The sequence below is a fragment of the Anomaloglossus baeobatrachus genome, chromosome 4, assembly GCF_048569485.1.
Source record: "Anomaloglossus baeobatrachus isolate aAnoBae1 chromosome 4, aAnoBae1.hap1, whole genome shotgun sequence".
Classification (NCBI taxonomy): domain Eukaryota; kingdom Metazoa; phylum Chordata; class Amphibia; order Anura; family Aromobatidae; genus Anomaloglossus; species Anomaloglossus baeobatrachus.
The window spans coordinates 227,143,457-227,168,660 of record NC_134356.1 but is presented as its reverse complement, the minus strand read 5'-3'; positions in this window follow the sequence as shown (position 1 = coordinate 227,168,660).

The following is a 25,204-nucleotide window of genomic DNA, read 5'->3' as shown; positions in this document are numbered from 1 at the left end:
CACATTAATTTAAATAATGTTTGCGAAATTTAATATACAATTTAACACAATTATGTTGGTCAAATACTTAGGATGAAATATAATTTATTTAGATATTCTTCATTCAAAAACATGTTTAGACATTCACACATAACCAAATAATATTTCTGAATAATTATATTTTAAGTAATTGTCATCTATATTTAAATTATAATTTGGTGTTTTTGCAATGACATTTGGCTATAAATTACTCGAAATATTATTTGATACATGTAGGTAATGATATTGACATGTCATTTTAAACAATTTTATTTTTAGAAAAAAAAAAACCAAGATTTTCAATTGTGATACTAAATTTAGACTAATACAACAGGGAATTTTAAAACACATGACAGTTTCATCAGTTAATTTAGTAAATTCATGAAGAATTCCAAGTCAGATTACAAATTTAAGTATACTTTGATTTTTGACACTGATGAAAGTTTGGTGATACTATGAAAAAAGTGTACAGGAACTCAATATATTGAGTAGTACATAGACCAATTCTTCTCATAGGATTTTACACTAAAAGACAACATAACTATGGCAAAACAATCACAGTTTGAAAGTATGAACAAATCCAAATATAGATATTAAATAAATAACTAGAAAAAAATACAACAACTTACCATATTTAGCACGCTTTGCAGGAGAACATCTAGACCATGCATTATTGGGGTACACTTCCTCAGCTACTTGATTCCAATGGCGCTCAACTGTCAGTCGGTCATGGTAACCATCTACACGTGTATCCCATAATGGTGGGTGAGTCTCGACAGCTGTTATAAGTTTCTCCGTGTCCACCCGTGGTGCCATTATTATATTTCGAAGACGAAAGTTTGGTCAAAATAGATCTTGAAATACACAGAACTACAACTTCTTGCTTGCTCACTCCTTCTGCAAATGCACAGTTAGTTTTGTGCAAAAAAATATGTTAGCTACGCCACCTGAAAGTATTTCAGAGTGTAACAAACTTTCTAATTAAAACACGGACACGGACCACACGGATAGCATACGGAGGCCATCCGTATCACGTACGTGTAAACACGGACCCATAGGATTTAATGGATCCGTGAGGACGTGATGCCGGTGGAAAACGGACATGTCAGCGCTTTTTCGACACGCACAAACGTACGCACGGAACGGACACACGCTCCGTGCGCAAACACTGACGTGAGGCTTTTTAGATTACAAATAGTATGTCAACATCAGCACGTGTCTCCGGTACGTGCAAAAAATGACAAAAACGTACCGGAGGCACGGATGTGTGGCACAGGCCTAAAGCAAAGTTGGACATTATGGGGCAGTGCGGGACGTTATGAGGCACATTATGGAGCAAATTTGGACATTATGGGGTAGTGGGGGCCATTATGGGGCAGTGGGGTACTTTATGGGGCAATTGAGGACATTATGGAGCAAATTGGGACATTATGGGCAGTAGGAGACAATATGAAGCAAATTGGGATATTATGGGGCAATGAGGGACGATATGAGGCAATTAAGAAGGAGATTGTGAATGGCGGCATAGTATACTGAGGAGCAGAGGTAGGATTATTTATGCAGAAATCTAGTATGGGGAGATATTATAGAAAGGAAACGTTTTGGGGGGACATTATGGAAAGGGGCACTTTGTGGGACTATTTTAGAAAGGAGCAGTGTGAGGGGGGATATTTTGTGTAGGAAGCAATTAGCAACCCCAGCCTCCTGATTCCACTTGTTTCCCAAAGCTAAGATAATGGACTGTGTATTCACCTCTGGTGCTCGCACAGTTCCAGCACTATAAGTAATCATGGTTCGATGCTCATGTTACATTATGATGTTACGGGAGCCCTATGTCCAATCACAACCGGCTTCTGTCTCCCTGCCTTCGGACCAAATTAACAATAATTTGGGGGAACATAGGGGCCCAGGATGGGAATCATTATTAAATAAAAGGTGTCAGGATGGGAGACATTTTAAAGTAAAAGGGGCCAGAATGGAGGACATTATTAAGTAAAAGGGGCCAGGATGGGAGACATTATTAAAGAAAGGGGGCTAGATGGGAAACATTATTAAATAAAGGGGACCAGGATGGGAGACATTATTAAATAAAGGGGGCAAGGATGGGGAACATTATTAAAAAAAAGGGTCCAGGATGGGGGACATAATTACTATTTAGGGCCAGAATGAGGGACATACATTATTAGTTTATTATGGCAAGTAAGGACATAATTGTCTTCAATAGGAGGAACTAAAGTCTGACAGTGTAGAAATTGGGGAAAAAGTATGGAATGTGCTTTGGAAACACTGAGCAATAGGTGACTGTGTGTTATTTTCTGTAGTGTCAAGTCATGGCAGGAAGAAGTGATAGCAGTCAGTGCCGGATGAAGAGGAAAACGAAGATGAATAACTTCAGCTAGAGACGTCACTGTTGAGTGAGTGTATTACATGTACACACACACACACTATACAGTACACTATATACAGAGCTCATGTGTATAATGTCACTGATTAATGTCACTGGTGATCAATGTATTACCTGTACACTATATATAGATCTTCTGTCTATAAATTCACCAGTGATCACTGTATTACCTGTACACTGACACTATATACAGAGCTCCTGTGTATAATTGCACTGATGGTTATATCAGTGTTATTCATATTGTGGTTTTTATTCATGATCATTATTGTAGCATTATTCAGTCACTAGGTGGTTGTAATATGTGGCCTGGTCCCAGTGTGGTGGTATTTCTCTGTTGTATGTAGCATTATGTGGTCATTATGTGGTCCGGTCACAGTGTGCTGGTATTTCTCTGTTGTTTGTTGTATTTTTTGGTCATTATGTGGTCTGGTCATTGTGTAGTGGTATTTCTCTCTTGTATGTGGTTGTATTTCATCACTTTGTGGTGGATATGTTATCTGGTCACGGTGTGGTGGTATTTCTCCCTGTATGTGGTATTATTGGTCTTGGTATAGTGGATTGTGTTCTGTATGTAGGCCACTTTTTCACTCTATCAATAAGGGAAGATTATTTCCAGTAGAGATTAAATATTTGAACGTTTAACTCCTCCCTGTCCTGTGACTATTTCAGAAGGAAATATACTAAGAAATCATCTATTCTAAGGCCATGTGCCCATTTTGAATATTTGGTAAGGATTTTACATCAATATTTGTAGCCAAAGCCAGGAGTGGTAAAATCAGAGGAAAAATATTATTGAAACACTTATGCATTTTTCTCTCATTCCTAATTTTGGCTTACAAATACTGATGTAACATACTGACCAAATACTGAACAAGATAACTTATTCATCAGTGGGGGTCCAATTGCTGGGACCCTCACTGATCAGCAACTTTTATCCCCATTACACTGGAGCTCATGTCTGACTTGATCCTGTGTTTTATAGTCAATGCTCCAGGTATTTGCACATAGCTGTAAGGTGGGCCCCCAGAGCCACTCCTGTGGGCTCCAGACACCCCAGTTCAACCCTGGGTGCAGGTGCCTTTTTCAATTTTGCAGTGATTGAACTGCATAAGGCTCAAAAAACTGACCAACAACAAATAAATATGAACAAAGCCTGAGAGGAGTATATCGAATGCAATGGTGTACCACAAATATCGGCAGACCATGCAGCCACTGCGGGGCCCATGAGTCTGTGGCTGGGTCCCCTGCCTAGCATCATGCTTTCAAATTTATCTGCATCCTTGATGCAGTTACAGTTGAAAGCAATGATGGAACAGAGAGCCGTCTGCTCCCTCCTCCATCATTCTGCCTGTGTCTTTGAGCTTTGACATCTCAACGTAATATATGATACTGTATTGAGAGCTGTGTAGGGGCTATCAAACTGTGTGGTCGATTGTGTGGGGGCCATTATATTGTGTAGATGGCTATGTAAGGGAAATTATATTGTATGGAGAGCCATGATACTTTATGCTTGGCTATCATACTGTGGGGAAGGTGAGGCAGCAATCATAATTTGTGGAGGGCTGTGAGGGACATTATATTTTTTGAAAGTACTTTGTGAGGCCATTATACTTTGTGTGGGGGACTATTAAGGCCATCATACTGTGTTGGGGTCACGGTGGGGGCATTATACTGTATGCAGTCACTGTGGGTGAATCAAACTGTGTGAAGAGAACTGTCGGAGTGTCATACTTTGTGGGGGGTGCAGTAGGGTTATCATACCGTGTGCGTGAAGGGTACTGTGGAGAAATTCACTGTGGGAGTATATTACGGTGTTGTGGGGAACTTTTGTTGGGGGCCATAAAGGGGGTTTCTTAGTGTTTGAACACTAAGTGGCTTTCTATTGGAGTAAAAATACTTTCTAAGGGCTGCAAAGTTATGAGATATGCTCTTCTGTGTAAATATGAGGCCCATGATTGCTATGTACACTCTTGGTAAAATGTCTCTAGATAGTAGTACATTCAGGAGTTTTTACAAAAGGACCTCAGATCCTTCTACGCTTCTGCATGGACACTTCATAGCTTTTTTCCAGGAATAAAATGCATTTCTATATTCCAAATTTTGTTCTATGCATCACTTTGCCTCCTTTAAGCTTTCTGAACTCTCTCCTCTAGTCATTCTCTTTCTATAAATATCATAGTTTGCCATTACAAATATTGATGTAATATCCCTTTAATGAAAGTCAACCAAATATTCCAGAATCAGCTCATAATTCTAGGAAGTTCCTGGAAATTTAGAAGAAAAAAAAAGTAAATACAATACAGCAACAATACGGCTTTTATATAAAATAGTGTGACTCCTGATTTAGGAAAAATGCTCGTAATTAAACTGCCAATATTTCCTAAGTCTGTGTACTCAAACACCATTAAAACATATTAGAACATAGATAGATTATGACTTGTTATGACTTGGTGCCAGAAACCCAGAGCATCTTCAGTGGTCTTGTGAAATCAATGCAAGATTGGTAAGAGCTCTTTTGTGGGCACAATTGGACTTCACAATCTTATGCGGGTGGTTTTAATTATATAGTCGACTGGTATATTTCCCTTATTCTGCCCTTACAAATGGCTTATAAATAAGTAGAAAGGGAAGTTTGGTTCCATTGTAACAAAAAATTAATTTGTGATACTTTATTATATGTAAAGCTGTTTTTGTCAATTACTGCCAAAGCCAGTTTAGCCAAATTGTAGCCTTTAACAAAATCAAAAATGCACCCCACAATTGAAAAAATGTACCAACAGCAGAGTACTGATCAGTTCAGAAGGCTGTGTACAAAGATCAGGGGCACATGCCACATAGCATATGATAGTATAGGCCCACACACATAAACAAAGATTCACATGGATAAATAATGATCAAAACATTACAAGTTCATAGTAGATTTATATTATCTCTAAACTTATTTTGAACAAAATGCACAAAGCAAAGAGCAATATTAACCAACAATAACAGTATAAAAAAACCTAATGTGACACTATGAGTGTTACCTTTACAACTGTATAGTGACTAAATAATATCACTTTTATACTTTTATTTATCAAAACGCACTATAAAATAAGCTAATATAACCAATAATACCACTATAAATGATGATACCCTCATACAAGGCCACAACAATGCCATCACTTTATCACCACTTTCATTACCACTCAAGAATATTACCATGCTGTAGTTACATTTGAAGACCTGGATATCTACTCTGACTGAAAGCTTCTGCCACACAGCGGAAGACACCGTTATCTACCCCAACGCTACTTTCACTCACAAGCTGAGCAGACCATCTACACTGCAAATTGATGATGGTCTATGTTTGGCCGAAAAGTCTGTGCTGTATCTAATCTAGCTTACTCAACAAAATACCAGTTTATTCAGCTATTTGAGTGCAAAGTATTTGCTCTGTGCTACATACGGGAAAAAACAAATAAATAGCATCCAGGGTGGATGAATCCACCCAGGTAGCAAGGTATCTCACAGTAGATATAGTATAGGCAGCTGTGAAAACTGCTCCCTATTGCTACATACGGGACTAGATACTACTTGAGCACCTACTACACAGAGGTGCCGTGTATATCCACAAGAAGATCATTTTTTTAAGACTCATTTTTCAGTTTACTCCTTATTCTAACAAATTTTAAGTTACTCCCCATCCTACTGATACTCCTAATTCTGTACCTGTAGATGCTTTATTGTACCTGCTGTGTTGCACAGTGTCCCCAAATACTGTTCATTCAAATTAATGGTGTAAAAACTATTGCACACGCTCACAAAAAGTAGGTAAGTGGTACAAGACTACCTTCAAAGACCTTGGCATTCCAACTTCAACATTCAAAATGTTGTTAAAAACTTTGCTACTTAGGCTGGGGCCACAAGTGGACTACTGCGATCCACTTGCATGACACTCGGCTCGTGCTGGCAGTACAGCAGAGCCGAGTGTCATGCGTGTGTCCTTGCAACTGAGGTCCGTTCGTGCGAGCAGACCTCAGCTGCAGGGAATGGGCCGGCACTCAGGAGGGAAGGGAGGGATTTCTCTCCCTCTCTCCTGCATAGCCGGCTATTGCCATTCTCGCACTGCACTAGCGGTACACCGGTGTACCGCGAGTGCAGTGCGATTTTTCTCTCGCCCCATTCACTTGAATGGGTGCGAGAGAAAGAGTCTCGCATTACAATCGCAGCATGCTGAGATTGTTTTCTCAGTCCGATTAGGGCTGAGAAAATAATCGCTCATGTGTGCTGACACACAGGCTAGAATTGGTCCGAGGGGAATGCGATGTTTTATCGCACTCCACTCGCACTGTTTTTCTCGCCGTGTGGCTTAGGCCTTAGGCTGGGGCCACACGGGCACTACTGCGATCCACTTGCATGACACTCGGCTCGTGCTGGCAGTACAGCAGAGCCGAGTGTCATGCCTGTGTCCTTGCAACTGAGGTCCGTTCGTGCGAGCAGACCTCAGCTGCGGGGGGCGGGCCGGCACTCAGGAGGGGAGGGAGGGATTTCTCCCCCTCTCTCCTGCGTAGTCTGCTATTGTGATTCTCGCACTGCACTGGCAGTACACCGATGTACCGCGAGTGCAGTGCGATTTTTCTCTCGCCCCATTCACTTGAATGGGTGCGAGAGAAAGAGACTCAGCTTACAATCGCAGCATGCTGCGATTGTTTTCTCAGTCCGATTAGGGCTGAGAAAATAATCGCCCATGTGTGCTGACACACAGGCTAGAATTGGTCCGAGGGGAATGCGATGTTTTATCGCACTCCACTCGCACTGTTTTTCTCGCCGTGTGGCTTAGCCCTTAAAGTGATTGTTCACTACTCAGACAACCTATTTTCAATCAGCATGTATTCTGCCGATGAAAAGAAACCTTGCCTCCGGTCCCAGTGCCATTCCAGCATTGTCAGCACTCGTTCTCCCCGGGGCTCAGGTGATATTATTACATCACTGCACTCAATCAGATGTATCAAAAAAGAAAAAGAAGTGAGTGGCTGGTTACAGCTCTGTCTTCCTTTTGATGTTTGATTTGTCCAAAGGTGGAGACAGTCAAGCTGGCACTGATTGGCGCAAGGCTCGAATGATGTAACAACAACACCTGAACCCCATAAGAGCAAATGCCGACTCTAGTGGAAAATGGTTGTCTAAGTAGTGCCAACCCCTTTAAGGAACAGTGGTAGAAGCTTCTAGGAAATTAAAGATGTGACAAAGAACCTCAGGTAAAGATGCAGACATTTGAAATCATTGTTTAACCCTGTATTATATGCTGCATACCGAACAAAACCACTCTCTGCAGAAAAAGACCGAGGAGGCCACTGTATCTTCAAGAATGTCCTAAAAAAAGTGAGTGGAATTTTGCAAAAAATTACATAGACAATAACCAAAACCCTTCTTTGAAATTGTTCCATAGGCAAATGATACCAGACTAGAGCTCCTTGGTAATGCATCTTTATGTTTATAGATGACGAAATAAAGCCTTTAAAAAAAAGAAGACCTTACCTACAGTGAAACATGGCGGAGGTTGCTTTGCTTCTTTTAAGTCTTTAATGCTTAGATATGTATTAGTAATTATGAAATCAGAGGATCATAAGAGTATGTTATATTGTTACCAAGTAAAAGAAAACTAGCTACTGACCCAAGGCCTACATCCAAAATTACACAAGAGTCCTACTATCAATCTAATTAAAAATCTTTGAAGAAAGCTAAAATCTTCCATTGGGAAAAAGAACACTGCAAATGTTCAAGAGCTTGCAAAAATTGTAATATAAAATGGTTGAACTGTCATGATGCCAAAAGTTGTGCAACTAAGAATTAGGAAAGAGTACCTTTAATCCTGTCTATGTCATATACTATTTGTTATTTATTTATTTTTTTTTAAATGATGCATGTATGCTGACAGGTAAACTTTCATGTTGAATGTTTTTCGATATTCATTTAAATATTCTAATCATACATTGTTGGTGCATAACTAATACCAGTTTCGAAAAATACCTCAGAATCTAATAAAATATATGATCTTTATTGAAATGTATTAAAATTATGAGACCCAGTGCTAGTGAACACAATTACAGGAACAACAGAAGGGAATAATCTATATATACACATATGTGAAGTATATTTACATATACAACATATTTATTCTTATGGGTTCCCTATAATGCCCAATGGGATCTTATTCCTGCCTGACAACGGAGGGTATGACACCATAACATTTTGGACACCCCCGTTCCGCGTCGGCTATCCCTCTCTGTATCCTGTCAATATGAGTGAATCAATAACAAATATGTAGATTTAAATTTTAGACTGCCAAGAAGAGATTGGGTCAAAGTGTGGATAGTATAGTCACTCGACTCCTTAGTATGGGAGCTCACATACACATGTATGGGAGCACACAAAATACTGATACATAACCCAGGGATACATTCCAGGGTATATGCAAAAATGTATCAACCAATTGCTGACAATACAAATGGTGTGAACACTGCTTGAGCGAGTAAATAGTACTCTGAGGTGCTAGTGAGGGGACCAAGGTCCAGAACGTAGAATTTACATAAAAGACACTGCACTCTCTTCAAGATATAGTAGGAGTAAAGAAATCAACAGATTCGTTTTTTTCATATGCAAAACAATGTTTGTGTTTATTTACAAATATTGTAAGTGGGAGGGACTAAAGGGACGTTTCGGCCCATACATGGGCCTTCTTCACGCCAAGTCACGCTCCATATAAGGAAGAATAAGCTTATTCAGAGAGTTCTTGATGCAGGGGTAGTATAAATGCGGAAGTCAACCCTAGGGAGATTGGTATTGGTGGTCACAGAATGTAAGTCCTTCCTGGTATTCTCAAAAGGTCTGTTCATATAAAATGATTTGTAGAAGGGGAGTTTTTTTGCTCGTTGTCCCTTGAATTTGTAGTAAGTAGAATGAGTAATGTGCTGTGGGAATCCACTTAGAAAATTACGGGACTTATTCACATCTGTAGTTTTCAAGATGAATGCATGGGGGAGGGGTGCTGACTTCACTTAATTACGGTCTTCCCAGAGCCAGAGTCTACAGATGTGAATAAGTCCCGTAATTTTCTAAGTGGATTCCCACAGCACATTACTCATTCTACTTACTACAAATTCAAGGGACAACGAGCAAAAAAACTCCCCTTCTACAAATCATTTTATATGAACAGACCTTTTGAGAATACCAGTAAGGACTTACATTCTGTGACCACCAATACCAATCTCCCTAGGGTTGACTTCCGCATTTATACTACCCCTGCATCAACAACTCTCTGAATAAGCTTATTCTTCCTTATATGGAGCGTGACTTGGCGTGAAGAAGGCCCATGTATGGGCCGAAACGTCCCTTTAGTCCCTCCCACTTACAATATTTGGAAATAAACACAAACATTGTTTTGCATATGAAAAAAACGAATCTGTTGATTTCTTTACTCCTACTATATCTTGAAGAGAGTGCAGTGTCTTTTATGTAAATTCAACCAATTGCTGAACATGTGTATGAACTATCCCAGGGAGATTATTTGTATATTCCCATTAATATGAGTAGCAAAGGATATATGTTACATGATACATGGTTCTAGAATATAGTCATCATTAATATAATGGAAAAATAATCATCCAATACAATTAGTCAACATTAATATAATGGAAGAAAGATAATCAATTTCATTAGACAATATACCTCCCTGTCTCTATAGAAAATTTATGGTAATCAATATCAATTCCCAACTATTGCACAAATAAATGCAAAAGTAACCACATGAATTATCCAAAAAGAAGAAGAGGTGAATTGCTTCCCCTGAATGATCGTTTTGCCTCATAGATATTTTGTGGCAGTCAGTATCCATTCAAAACGATTTCATAGGCAATATGCATTAGTAACTCTAAAGGTTACCCAGGAAGGAAGAGAAAGATAACTTACTTCCCTTAGTCCGGGGCCGCACGGGGATTGAGAAGTGAAGAAGGTGATCCAGCTGAGTGATCAGGTGATTTATTTCAGTACAGTTCAGTTCAGACAATGCATAGAGACGTTGTTAACGCGTTTATGGCTTAACGCCTTTAATCATAACCCATGGTTATGATTAAGGGCGTTAAGCCAGAAACGCGTTAACGTCTCTATGCATTGTCTGAACTGAACTGCACTGAAATAAATCACCTGATCACTCAGCTGGATCACCTTCTTCATTTTCTCATTGCTGTGCGGCCGGGGCAGGGCCGGATCCGAGTCTGAGGCACGGTGAGGTCAGACGTGGGTGAGCTGGATTCCTACACAAGTTTCCACATGAGGATTATTGCGATCCCCTCGCATGACACTCGGCTCATGCTGGCCGCACAGCAGGAGCCGAGTGTCATGTGAGTGTCCCTGCAACTGAGGTCCGATCATGCGATCGGACCTCAGCTGCGGGGGGCGGGCCGCCACTCAGGAGGAGAGGGCTGGCTCTGAGGAGGGGTGGGCCAGTGCTGAGGAGGAGAGGCAGGGATTTATCTCCCTCTCTCCTCCATAGCTGGCTATTGCCATTCTCGCCCTGCACTCGCAGTACACCGGTGTACCACGAGTGGAGTGCGATTTTTCTCTCGCCCCATAGACTTGAATGGGTGTAAGAGAATGAGCCTCGCATTACAATCGCAGAATGCTGCAATTGTTTTCTTGGTCCGATTAGGGCTGAGAAAATAATCGCTCATGGGTGCTGACACATAGGCTAATATTGGTCTGAGTGGAATGCGATTTTTGTATCGCACTCCACTCGCACCGATTTTCATGCCGTGTGGCTTAGGCTTTAGATGATTGCTCTACCTCAACTAATATCACCATTTTGAGCAATTTACTGAAAGGGACATCAAATCCAAATACATCACGGAAAGAAAAAGATCATACTTACCAATATACTACAGGATAAAGATAGACCCCAGTGATATATTGTGAATGTAAGACAGGGGCAAATGAACAAGTACTCATTGACTTATCCTCCATGAGGGTTAGTTGGTTATTATTATAAATTCCCACAGATAAGGCTTGAATAAGGTGCCAGTCAACAGGTACGCACAGTGCATTATGATGGCTTAAAGCCTACTTATAATATCTATATTACTCCATCAGGCATCCTGGCCAGACCTATGTAAGTACATTGTTTCCCTCAAAGACATATATTCTATTTTTCACCAACAATACTACTGGGTATGGGTGTTTGTCCTTGTGGGGTGCATTGACAAAATACTGGGCAGCTCACTTGATCTAATAGTGTGGGTGTGACCCAAGGCCTGTAAGCTGGCATGGTGGACTACACATATATGTAAGTGGTACCTCATACAAGACTTATCTGTGGGCATTTATAATATTAAGCAACCTACCCCCTCATAGAGGATAAGTGTGTGAGTAGTTGTACATTAGTATTTTGCATCTGTGCTAATTCTGTCATATCACTGGGGTTTATCTTCACCTTGCAATATATTGGTACTCTGTTTCTGACCAGGTATTGTTTAGTATCAATAATTTACCAACAATGTTGACAAGAACTGTACAGGTCCTATGGGTTTTAAATGTATCTTTGTACTGAGAATAAAGATATAGTAAAAAGTTGTACATGCTCCTTCAGACCAAATACCCCACATGTTCTGGGGCCTCAATTAGAACGGAGAACCTGGACAGTTACCGAGTTTGGTACCCTGCCTCCCATGTAATTTCTAGTTTTCTTTTTGCATGTTTTGAAGATGCAAATTACTAAACAATGTCAAGTAATCGAGCAATAATATTTTTACTATTGCTTAATTGTTCATGCCCTAAAATATCTGTATTTAGTGAATGGTATGTAAAATGGTTTACAACTACTGTATATAAGCTGATGAAGGTACGCCGAAACGCGCGTAGAATTTTCTGCGACTTGGTGTCAGCACAGCAGCATTCCAAACATGACCGCAGGAAATCGCCATTTAGACACTTGTGTTTTTGTTGGCATATAAATATGTCAATGATTGCCTCAGGTCCATTTTCAGCACCAACAATTAATGGCCTGCTTTGGGAATGTAGTATTCAATCGCTACTAATTGGATTGCTATACTGTGTAAAGGTACTTTCACACATAGCGAGATCGCTAGAGAGATCGCTACTGAGTCACAGATTCTGTGATGCAACAACGACCTCACCAGCGATCTCGCTACGTTTGACACATAGCAGCGACCAGGCCCCTGCTGTGAGATCGCTGGTCGTGTCGGAATGGCCTGGACCATTTTTTGATCATCGAGCTTATGCTGGGCAGGATGCCTTGGTGTGTTTGACACCTTAGCAACGACCTTGTTGACTACTCAGAGCTCAGACACGTACCACTGAGTTCGTTATACAGGTCGCTACGGTCGCTGGATCATTGCTGTGTCGTTGGGAAGATCAGACTGTTTGACATCTCACCAGCGACCACGACTTATCAGCGATCCTTATCAGGTCGTATCGTTGTCAGGATTGCTGGAAAGTCATTAAATGTGACGGGGGCTTTAGATAGGCTCCTAGGCTACACATTGTTTGCACTTTGCACTTTGGTAGTCTTTGCACACCTGCACTTTGAGTGCCTTGTTTACATCTTAGAGATCTTTTTGTAGCTGAATTGTGTACATGGTGCACTTTGGGTGATTTGCTCACATTTTATTAATACTATTTACAGCTTCTATTTGTGTATTGTGTTTTACATACATCCAACATACAGTACCGACCAAACGTTTGGACACACCTCCTCATTCAAAAAGTTTTCTTTATTTTCATGACTCTAAAAATTGTAGATTCACATTGAAGGCATCAAAACTATGAATAAAAAACATGTGGAATGAAATACTTAAAAAAGTGTGAAACAACTGAAAATATGTCTTATATTCTAGGTTCTTCAAAGTAGCCACCTTTTGCTTTCATTACTATTTTGCACACTCTTGGCATTCTCTTGATGCACTTCAAGAGGTAGTCACCGGAAATGGTTTTCCAACAGTCTTGAAGGAGTTCCTAGAGATGCGTAGCACTTCTTGGCCCTTTTGCTTTCACTCTGCGGTCCAGCTCACCCCAAACCATCTCGATTGGGTTCAGGTCTGGTCACTGTGGAGACCAGGTCATCTGGCGTAGCACCCCATCACTCTCCTTCTTAGTCAAATAGTCCTTACACAGCCTGGAGGTGTGTTTGGGGTCATTGTCCTGTTGAAAAATAAATTATGGTCCAACTAAACGCAAACCGGATGGAATAGGACGCCGCTGCAAGATGCTGTGGTACTCATGCTGGTTCAGTATGTCTTCAATTTTGAATAAATCCCCAACAGTGTCAGCAGCAAAGCACCCCCACACCATCACACCTCCTCCGCCATGCTTCTCGGTGGGAACCAGGCATGTAGAGTTCATCCGTTCACCTTTTCTACAAATACACGGTGGTTGTACTGTATATACATGTAGATATATATGTATATATATATATATTTTTATATATATATATATATATATATATATATATATATATATATAAATATATATATATATATATATATATATATACATATATATATATATATTCTTGTTCAATATTTATATGCTGCCTGCACTGTGCACTTTGGCTTATATCATATAATTAGTCCCAAGGTTTTTTTTCATCTATTTTAGTGCTGGTCTAATATTCACTTGTTCATATTTTTTTTTTTGCTGTGCCGGACCTTGTTTCTATGTGTCATAATTTTTCCTTGCTTCTTTAAAAAAATTTTTAACATAATAAAATCTATATATTAATTATTTTTTTTGTTCTGGCCACTTTTTGTAAATTGGTGTTCCTTAACTATATATACTATGTAGATTATATCATAATAGTGTAGGAGATTTTTTTTTTTTTTTTTTTAAGGGGGAGGATTATCATCATCAATTGCATACTCATTACTGGCTGATGATGAAAATATGGAGTAGGTAGTTCCAGCCACACTGACTACTCGGAAAGATCTTATTTGTAAATGATGCTGCAGTAAAACTTTGGATCTTGTGCCATTGTCTCTTGTCTTGGAGGCTAGTCCAGGGCACCTTCTTAAAGGAGGAGACAACCTTGAAGATGGCATGTCTCAAACCCGTTTTCTCCAAGCCAGCAGCAAGAGCAAGCCATTGAAAGTGGTCAAAAGTGAAGGCATGGATTTCTTCATGGTATCCTTATATCTCTTTGTCAGTGTCAATCTGTTACAGTGGTTCGAGGCATGTTCACCATACAAAGCAACCTTGGTTAGACAATGATTTTTCATTTTGAAAATGTGTCGTTCCTAGCACAACTGCTTCAGAACTGCGGCATTGCTGATTAAATCCTCCCAGTCGATATGCAGGATTATTTGGAGGTAGCACTGATGGAAGCACTCAATAAGTTGCAGGTGGTGGCTGTAGGTAACGGGTTTCGGACTCATACAGGAGGGTGGATAATACCATGGCATTGTACAACCTGGCTTTTGTGCTTTTCTTCAGATGCTACAGATTACAATGCCCTATTAAAAAGTAATCCTAGACATACTAATGGCTTATCAGCCTAATATATTTATTCACACTACACGATTTTTTTTTACATTCTTTAGTAGTAGTACTGATATGAATTAAGTATTTTTAGGGAAAAGCTTTACGTCATGAAATATAATTCTACACATTCAAGTTCTTTTCAAAACTTGGGTCACTGTATTCCATCTCGCTGCGCTGTATAGATAGTGGTCCAAAGAAAACCCTGCTGACACTGAAATATGTGAAAAAGATGCCCACTTAGACTAAAATTAAGCCTCACAAAATATTGAAAACATCTCCTTGGCAACAAAGGTGCACATATGTTTCAGATCTGCTTGGCTCCTAAGTGCCTAAATTCAGGATTGAATAATTACACTAAGAAGAAATTTGTCATCATAAGTAAGATACCAAAGTAATATAAAACTCATGTAAAGACTAGAGTTGAGTGCGGTTCGTGGTTCGTGGTTCTCCAGTTCTAGGCTCGAGTGATTTTGGGGCATGTTCTAGATGGAACTAGAACTAGAGCTTTTTGCAAAAGCTCGATAGTTCTAGAAACGTTCGAGAACGGTTCTAGCAGCAAAAAAACAGCTAAATCATAGCTTGGTTTCTGCTGTAATAGTGTAAGTCACTCTGTGAATCACACTATTATGACATTTCAGTGTATAGTGTGCGTGAACAGCGCCTTCAGATCACTGCTGTTTCTATAATGGCGATCGCCATTTGTTTTTTTTTTTTTCTTGTCTTCCTTCCCTAAGCGCGCGCGTGTAGTGGGGCGGGCCAGCATGTCAGCCAATCCCAGACACACACACAGCTAAGTGGACTTTTAGCCAGAGAAGCAACGGCATGTGTGATAGGATGTCCATGTCACATGTCCCTGCATTATAAAAACGAGTATCTGCCCGTCCGGACGCCATTATCTCTTCTGCGTCTTTGGTGTCAGACATCACTGTCGCAGCTCCGTCCTCCTGAGTCCTATCGCCGATACAGCTGTATGCGCTGCATACACAGCGTTAGACAGCTTAGGGAGAGCACTTTCTAGCAGTCCTTTTAAGGGCTCAAACCGGCAGGGTCAGAGAGCCATAGGTGACAGGTCCTGAAAACAGCAACAGCGTCTGTGTAGCCAAGGTCAGGGATTTCCTCCCTGCATTTCACCATTAGGAGGGAATAGAAAGGCAGGCTTCCATTCCTCTACCCAGAGCCCCAAAATCCTGGCACTGTACCCTCCTGTCCTCTGCACACTCCAACTCATTATAACTAAGCCATTATACTAGCAAACACTCAGTGTACCTAGTGGCATCCTATCTGTGGCTATTGGACTTTGCTATAGTCCCACTAGTGCAAAGACATTTGCAGAGCGCGTCTGCCTGCATTGCACACTCCAACTCATTATAACTAGGCCATTATACTAGCAAACACTCAGTGTACCTAGTGGCATCCTATACGTGGCTATTGGACTTTGCTATAGTCCCACTAGTGCAAAGATATTTGCAGAGCGCATCTGCCTGCATTGCACACTCCAACTCATTATAACTAAGCCATTATAGTAGCAAACACTCAGTGTACCTAGTGGCATCCTATATGTGGCTATTGGACTTTGCTATAGTCCCACTAGTGAAAAGACATTTGCAGCACCTCTGCCTGCATTGCACACTCCAACTCATTATAACTAAGCCATTATACTAGCAAACACTCAGTGTACCTACTGGCATCCTATCTGTGGCTATTGGACTTTGCTATAGTCCCACTAGTGCAAAGACATTTGCAGAGCGCGTCTGCCTGCATTGCACACTCCAACTCATTATAACTAAGCCATTATACTAGCAAACACTCAGTGTACCTAGTGGCATCCTATACGTGGCTATTAGACTTTGCTATAGTCCCACTAGTGCAAAGACATTTGCAGAGCGCGTCTGCCTGCATTGCACACTCCAACTCATTATAACTAAGCCATTATACTAGCAAACACTCAGTGTACCTAGTGGCATCCTATACGTGGCTATTGGACTTTGCTATAGTCCCACTAGTGCAAAGACATTTGCAGAGCGCGTCTGCCTGCATTGCACACTCCAACTCATTATAACTAAGCCATTATATTAGCAAACACTCAGTGTACCTAGTGGCATCCTATCTGTGGCTATTGGACTTTGCTATAGTCACACTAGTGCAAAGACATTTGCAGAGCGCGTCTGCCTGCATTGCACACTCCAACTCATTATAACTAAGCCATTATACTAGCAAACACTCAGTGTACCTAGTGGCATCCTATCTGTGGCTATTGGACTTTGCTATAGTCCCACTAGTGCAAAGACATTTGCAGAGCGCGTCTGCCTGCATTGCACACTCCAACTCATTATAACTAAGCCATTAGACTAGCAAACACTCAGTGTACCTAGTGGCATCCTATACGTGGCTATTGGACTTTGCTATAGTCCCACTAGTGCAAAGACATTTGCAGAGCGCGTCTGCCTGCATTGCACACTCCAACTCATTATAACTAAGCCATTAGACTAGCAAACACTCAGTGTACCTAGTGGCATCCTATCTGTGGCTTTTGGACTTTGCTATAGTCCCACTAGTGCAAATACATTAGCAGAGCGCGTCTGCCTGCATTGCACACTCCAACTCATTATAACTAAGCCATTAGACTATCAATTTTTGCTGCCAGTTTAAGGCCTGTAGTTGCATTGTCAGGGATATTTATTCTTTATTATTCTGCTGTTAATAAAGCTAGACCACCACTGCAATCTACACCACCTCTCAATTTTTACTACCACATTTTCAGTCCACAATCTTGTCGCAATCAACATGAGTGGCAAAATGACAGATGCTGGTGGAAAGGGGAAGAGGCGTGGTGGAAAAGGCAAAAAAGGTTTTGTCCGTGGGGAAGGTGGCAAAGCTCCATTATCATCTGCTGAAGATAGACCCTCTACCAGCAAAAGTAAGATGTCTACTACTTACCATGGACAATCCGATGTGCTCCCTTTTTTACGGACACGAACAACAGGAAGAAAGGTAGATGATGGGCAAAAAAGGAAAATGCTTGAATGGATCTCAAGTGTTCCAACAAGTGCCCTCTCAGCCACTTCAAGTACCGCATCCAAAAAACACCAGTCCTCTGAGTTGTCATCCCAATCACACTTGATTTCTCCCAGCTCTGAAGTCTCCATCAGCCCTGCACAGTATGGTGGAACTGAGATGGCTGAGTCTGCAGAGCTGTTCAGTCACACTATAGCCTGGGAATCAGAGGTCTGCTCCCAAGCTACAGTGAGTACAGAACAGGAAATGGTCTGCAGTGATGCCCAGAACCTTTGTGACTCGGATTCAGGCCGTGAGGAACAAGTTTCTGAGCATAATGTTGACCCTTTGTCACAAACTGTAACACCTGTGGTTATAGACAATGAGGAACATTCTGATGAAGATGAGACGCAGATACCCGATTGGGATGACAACTTAAATATTCGGTCAGGGCAAGAAGAGGCTCGGTCTGAGGGGGAGGGGAGTGCAAACACAACAATTGATGATGAAGTTCTAGATCCCACCTACTGTCAACCCCCAGTCAGGCACTCGAGGAGGTCAACAGAGGCGGTGGAGGAGGATGCAACCGACGACGAAGTTACCTTGCGCCTTCCTGGACAGAGTCGGAGCACTGGTAGCACGTCTACAACTGCATCCTTAGCCACCACTCTGCCTCTGAGCATTATTCGGGGTGGATCAACAGGTCGCATGGCCTCTAAGCCTTGCCTAGCCTGGTCCTTTTTTGACATAGAAAAAGATCGCCCAAATTATGTGATATGTAAAATTTGTCATGGTTCTCTTAGTAGAGGTCAAAACCTCAGCAGTTTAACAACTTCTTCCATGAATCGTCACATGAATAAATATCATATGGCCCGGTGGGAAGCTCACCGTGCTGCAATGCGGCCTAGCGGAGCCAACCATCCACCGCCTGCCCCTTCCAGTGCATCCGCGCGCTCGTCATCTTCTAGGACTGTGGGGACAGCTGTCACCCCTGTTTTTCCACCCACAACTTCCACCACTGTAACCGCAACAGGCAGTTTGCTTGGTAGGTCGTCAGTTGTTTTGGAAGGGGAAACAAGTGAGTGTGTACAGCTCTCTCAGACATCGATAGCACCAACTTTGGATGAAGGCAACATCATGTCTCCGCCTGCACTTTCCTCACAAAGCTGCATTTTTCCAGGGACACCCTACTCAACACCGCCTACACACAGCAGCCAGATCTCTGTCCCTCAGATGTGGTCAAATAAAAGGCCACTTCCTGCGACCCATGACAAAGCGAAGAAGTTGACTCTATCCCTCTGTAAGCTGTTGGCTACCGAAATGCTGCCTTTCCGCCTAGTGGACACAGGATTTTAGAGACCTTATGTCTGTCGCTGTGCCCCAGTACCAGATGCCTAGTCGCCACTACTTCTCTAAGAAAGGTGTGCCCGAGCTACACCAGCATGTCGCACACAACATCACCGCTTCATTGAGAAACTCTGTGTGTGAACGGGTGCATTTCACCACCGATACTTGGACCAGTAAGCATGGACAGGGACGTTACATGTCGCTGACTGGGCACTGGGTAACTATGGTGATAGATGGTGAAGGGTCTGCTGCACAAGTTTTGCCGTCCCCACGACTTGTGTGTCAATCCTCTGTCTGTCCAAGTTCCGCCACTGCTTCTGCATCCTCCACCTCATCTGGGTCCTCCACCTCCGCCTCAAGCCTGCCTGGTCAGGCCACCAGCGTTCTCACTGCGCAGAAGGAATCACGCACCCCTCATTACTATGCTGGCAGCAGAGCGCAACGGCATCAGGCGGTCTTTAGCTTGACATGTCTTGGGAATAAGAGTCACACAGCTGAGGAGTTGTGGTCAGCTCTGCGGTCCGAGTTTAATAAATGGTTGTCTCCACTCAACCTGCAGCCTGGTAAGGCCGTGTGCGACAATGCTGCAAACCTGGGTGCGGCCCTTCGCCTGGGCAAGGTGACACACGTACCTTGTATGGCTCATGTGTTGAACCTTGTCGTGCAGCAATTTTTAACACAGTATCCCGGGCTAGATGGCCTTCTGAACATGTCACGAAAACTGTCTGCTCACTTCCGCCGTTCAAGCGCCGCAGCTGAGCGACTTGCATCGCTCCAGAAGTCTTTCGGCCTGCCGGTTCATCGCCTGAAATGCGATGTGCCGACACGCTGGAATTCAACTCTCCACATGTTACAGCGACTGTGGCAGCACCGCCGAGCCCTGGTGCAATACGTCATGACGTATAGCCTGGGCCAACGAGATGCAGAGGTGGGGCAGATCACCCTGATGGAGTGGTCTCAGATCAAGGACCTATTCTGCACAGTCCACCCTTCTGCACAGTTTCGACATGGCGACGAATATGTTTAGCGCTGACAATGCCATTATCAGCATGACGATTCCAGTCATTTACATGCTGGAACACACGCTAAACACTATTCGGAGTCAGGGGGTGGGACAACAGGAAGGGGATGAACTACAGGAGGATTCATATGCGCAAGGGACAACAACATCACCAAGGTCCAGACGTTCATCATCACCAAGGCGCCAGGCATGGGAGCATGGGGGACAGGGATCAACAAGGGCGCATGGTAGCAGGCGAGATGTTGAGGAAGGTGCAGGAGGACATGAAGAAATGGAGGACGAACTGTCCATGGACATGGAAGACTCAGCAGATGAGGGAGACCTTGGTCAAATTTCAGTTGAAAGAGGTTGGGGGGAGATGTCAGAGGACGAAAGAACGGTTAGCACCTCTATGCCACAAACACAGCGTGGATTTGGTCCGCATGGCTGCGCAAGACACATGAGTGCCTTCTTGTTGCACTACCTCCAACATGACCCTCGTATTGTCAAAATTAGAAGTGATGATGACTACTGGCTTGCCACACTATTAGATCCCCGGTACAAGTCCAAATTTTGTGACATAATTCCAGCCATAGAAAGGGACGCACGTATGCAGGAGTATCAGCAGAAGCTGTTACTCGTTCTTAGATCCGCTTTTCCACCAAACAACCGTGCAGGTGCAGGGAGTGAATCTCCCAGGAGTATCTCCAAATGAACATCGATGCCATGACTGTGCAACTGGAGCCTTGCTCCTTTTGGGCTTCAAACCTAGAAAAATGGCCAGAGCTATCAACTTACGCCTTGGAGATTTTGTCGTGTCCAGCTGCCAGCGTTGTCTCTGAACGTGTCTTCAGTGCTGCTGGGTGTGTGCTGACAGATAAGCGCACGCGTCTGTCCAGTGACAATGTGGACAGACTGACGTTCATCAAAATGAACAAGTCATGGATCCAGAAGGAATTTACAACCCCTGTGTCATCCTGGGGAGAGTAAATGCTTGTAGATTTGGAATGTGCTTGATGCAAATCTAGCTGTGAAGTGTACAACTAGGGCACAAGTGCTGCCACTGAATGGGTGGGTGTGTGTGGGGCACAATTTTTGGAAAAAAGGGAGACTCCGCTTGGAGTAACCCTTGCTTACATTGTTTTTAAAAGAAGCCAAGATGAACAAGTCATGGGTCAGCAAAGACTTTATCTACCTACCCCGGTGTCATCCTGGGGACGGTTAATTATGGCGTATTTTTGAATGTGCTTGATGCAAATCTAGCTGTGAAGTGTACAACTGGGGCACAACTGCTGCCACTGAAGGGGTGGGTGTGTGTGGGGCCCAATTTTTGGAAAAAAGGGAGACTCCGCTTGGAGTAACCCTTGCTTGCTGTGTTTTTAAAAGAAGCCAAGATGAACAGAGCTGGGATCAGGAAAGACTTTGCTACCTACTCCGGTGTCATCCTGGGGACGGTTAATTATGGCGTATTTTTGAATGTGCTTGATGCAAATCTAGCTGTGAAGTGTACAACTGGGGCACAACTGCTGCCACTGAATGGGTGGGTGTGTGTGGGGCCCAATTTTTGGAAAAAAGGGAGACTCCGCTTGGAGTAACCCTTGCTTGCTGTGTTTTTAAAAGAAGCCAAAATGAACAGAGCTGGGATCAGGAAAGACTTTGCTACCTACTCCGGTGTCATCCTGGGGACGGTTAATTATGGCGTATTTTTGAATGTGCTTGATGCAAATCTAGCTGTGAAGTGTACAACTAGGGCACAAGTGCTGCCACTGAATGGGTGGGTGTGTGTGGGGCACAATTTTTGGAAAAAAGTGAGACTCCGCTTGGAGTAACCCTTGCTTACATTGTTTTTAAAAGAAGCCAAGATGAACAAGTCATGGGTCAGCAAAGACTTTATCTACCTACCCCGGTGTCATCCTGGGGACGGTTAATTATGGCGTATTTTTGAATGTGCTTGATGCAAATCTAGCTGTGAAGTGTACAACTGGGGCACAACTGCTGCCACTGAAGGGGTGGGTGTGTGTGGGGCCCAATTTTTGGAAAAAAGGGAGACTCCGCTTGCAGTAACCCTTGCTTGCTGTGTTTTTAAAAGAAGCCAAGATGAACAGAGCTGGGATCAGGAAAGACTTTGCTACCTACTCCGGTGTCATCCTGGGGACGGTTTTTTTATGGCGTATTTTTGAATGTGCTTGATGCAAATCTAGCTGTGAAGTGTACAACTGGGGCACAACTGCTGCCACTGAAGGGGTGGGTGTGTGTGGGGCCCAATTTTTGGAAAAAAGGGAGACTCCGCTTGGAGTAACCCTTGCTTGCTGTGTTTTTAAAAGAAGCCAAGATGAACAGAGCTGGGATCAGGAAAGACTTTGCTACCTACTCCGGTGTCATCCTGGGGACGGTTAATTATGGCGTATTTTTGAATGTGCTTGATGCAAATCTAGCTGTGAAGTGTACAACTGGGGCACAACTGCTGCCACTGAAGGGGTGGGTGTGTGTGGGGCCCAATTTTTGGGAAAAAAGGGAGACTCCGCTTGGAGTAACCCTTGCTTGCTGTGTTTTTAAAAGAAGCCAAGATGAACAGAGCTGGGATCAGGAAAGACTTTGCTACCTACTCCGGTGTCATCCTGGGGACGGTTAATTATGGCGTATTTTTGAATATGCTTGATGCAAATCTAGCTGTGAAGTTTACAACTAGGGCACAAGTGCTGCCACTGAATGGGTGGGTGTGTGTGGGGCACAATTTTTGGAAAAAAGGGAGACTCCGCTTGGAGTAACCCTTGCTTACATTGTTTTTAAAAGAAGCCAAGATGAACAAGTCATGGGTCAGCAAAGACTTTATCTACCTACCCCGGTGTCATCCTGGGGACGGTTAATTATGGCGTATTTTTGAATGTGCTTGATGCAAATCTAGCTGTGAAGTGTACAACTGGGGCACAACTGCTGCCACTGAAGGGGTGGGTGTGTGTGGGGCCCAATTTTTGGAAAAAAGGGAGACTCCGCTTGGAGTAACCCTTGCTTGCTGTGTTTTTAAAAGAAGCCAAGATGAACAGAGCTGGGATCAGGAAAGACTTTGCTACCTACTCCGGTGTCATCCTGGGGACGGTTAATTATGGCGTATTTTTGAATGTGCTTGATGCAAATCTAGCTGTGAAGTGTACAACTGGGGCACAACTGCTGCCACTGAATGGGTGGGTGTGTGTGGGGCCCAATTTTTGGAAAAAAGGGAGACTCCGCTTGGAGTAACCCTTGCTTGCTGTGTTTTTAAAAGAAGCCAAGATGAACAGAGCTGGGATCAGGAAAGACTTTGCTACCTACTCCGGTGTCATCCTCGGGACGGTTAATTATGGCGTATTTTTGAATGTGCTTGATACAAATCTAGCTGTGAAGTGTACAACTAGGGCACAAGTGCTGCTACTGAATGGGTGGGTGTGTGTGGGGCACAATTTTTGGAAAAAAGGGAGACTCCGCTTGGAGTAACCCTTGCTTACATTGTTTTTAAAAGAAGCCAAGATGAACAAGTCATGGGTCAGCAAAGACTTTATCTACCTACCCCGGTGTCATCCTGGGGACGGTTTATTATGGCGTATTTTTGAATGTGCTTGATGCAAATCTAGCTGTGAAGTGTACAACTAGGGCACAAGTGCTGCCACTGAATGGGTGGGTGTGTGTGGGGCACAATTTTTGGAAAAAAGGGAGACTCCACTTGGAGTAACCCTTGCTTACATTGTTTTTAAAAGAAGCCAAGATGAACAAGTCATGGGTCAGCAAAGACTTTATCTACCTACCCCGGTGTCATCCTGGGGACGGTTAATTATGGCGTATTTTTGAATGTGCTTGATGCAAATCTAGCTGTGAAGTGTACAACTGGGGCACAACTGCTGCCACTGAAGGGGTGGGTGTGTGTGGGGCCCAATTTTTGGAAAAAAAGGGAGACTCCGCTTGGAGTCACCTTGCGGTGTTTTACATGACTTTAGAAGGGCGTGCCATGCCTATATCTGTGTGTCCTCCTCTTTTTCCTTGTCCAGCTGTTTTGTTTTCGCATGAATATATGTCCTTGTCACTTTCCCATGTGTTTGTGTTGTGTTGTGAGTTGTTTGTCACCTTTTGGACACCTTTGAGGGTGTTTTCTAGGTGTTTTTCTGTGTTTGTGATTGCCTGCCATTGTTTCCTATTGGCTCGAGTTCGGTTCGTCGAACGTTCGACGAACCGAACTCGAACGGGACCTCCGTTCGGCGAACCGACCTCGAGCCGAACCGGGACCGGTTCGCTCATCTCTAGTAAAGACTGTTCTCTTTCTATTGCCTAATACTACCAATAATATACATATATTTTATATGTGTTTCAGGGAAAAATGAGAATGTAAGTAAATTTCCAATCTATTTTCTTTTTATTGACTCTTTATAACATAAGTCTTTAAAGCTTTGTAAGGAGATGGACATACTGCCCCTGTTTTCCCTCAAAGACATCAGTGTTGTTGTGTAATGTAGTGTAATGTTTATTCATGTATTATAGTGTTGGTCTTGTACAATGTGAATTGTGATATGTGATGTTAAGTATGTTATGCCAAACAATAGGGCAACACAGAGTTAATGTGTGGGACTAGCCCGTGGTGCAAGTTCCTTGAGTGCAGGTGTAGCGCCCCAAGGGGCCTCAGGGGTTAAAGGGGCTTTACACGCTGCGACATTGCTAATGCGGAGTCGTTGGGGTCACGGAATTTGTGACGCATATCCGGCCGCATTAGCGATGTTGCTGCATGTGACACCGATGAGCGATTTTGCATCGTTGCAAAAACGTGCAAAATAGCTCAACGGTGACATGGGGGTCCATTCTCGATTATCGTTACTGCAGCAGTAACGATGTAGTTCGTCGCTCCTGCGGCAGCACACATCGCTATGTGTGACGCCGCAGGAACGAGGAAT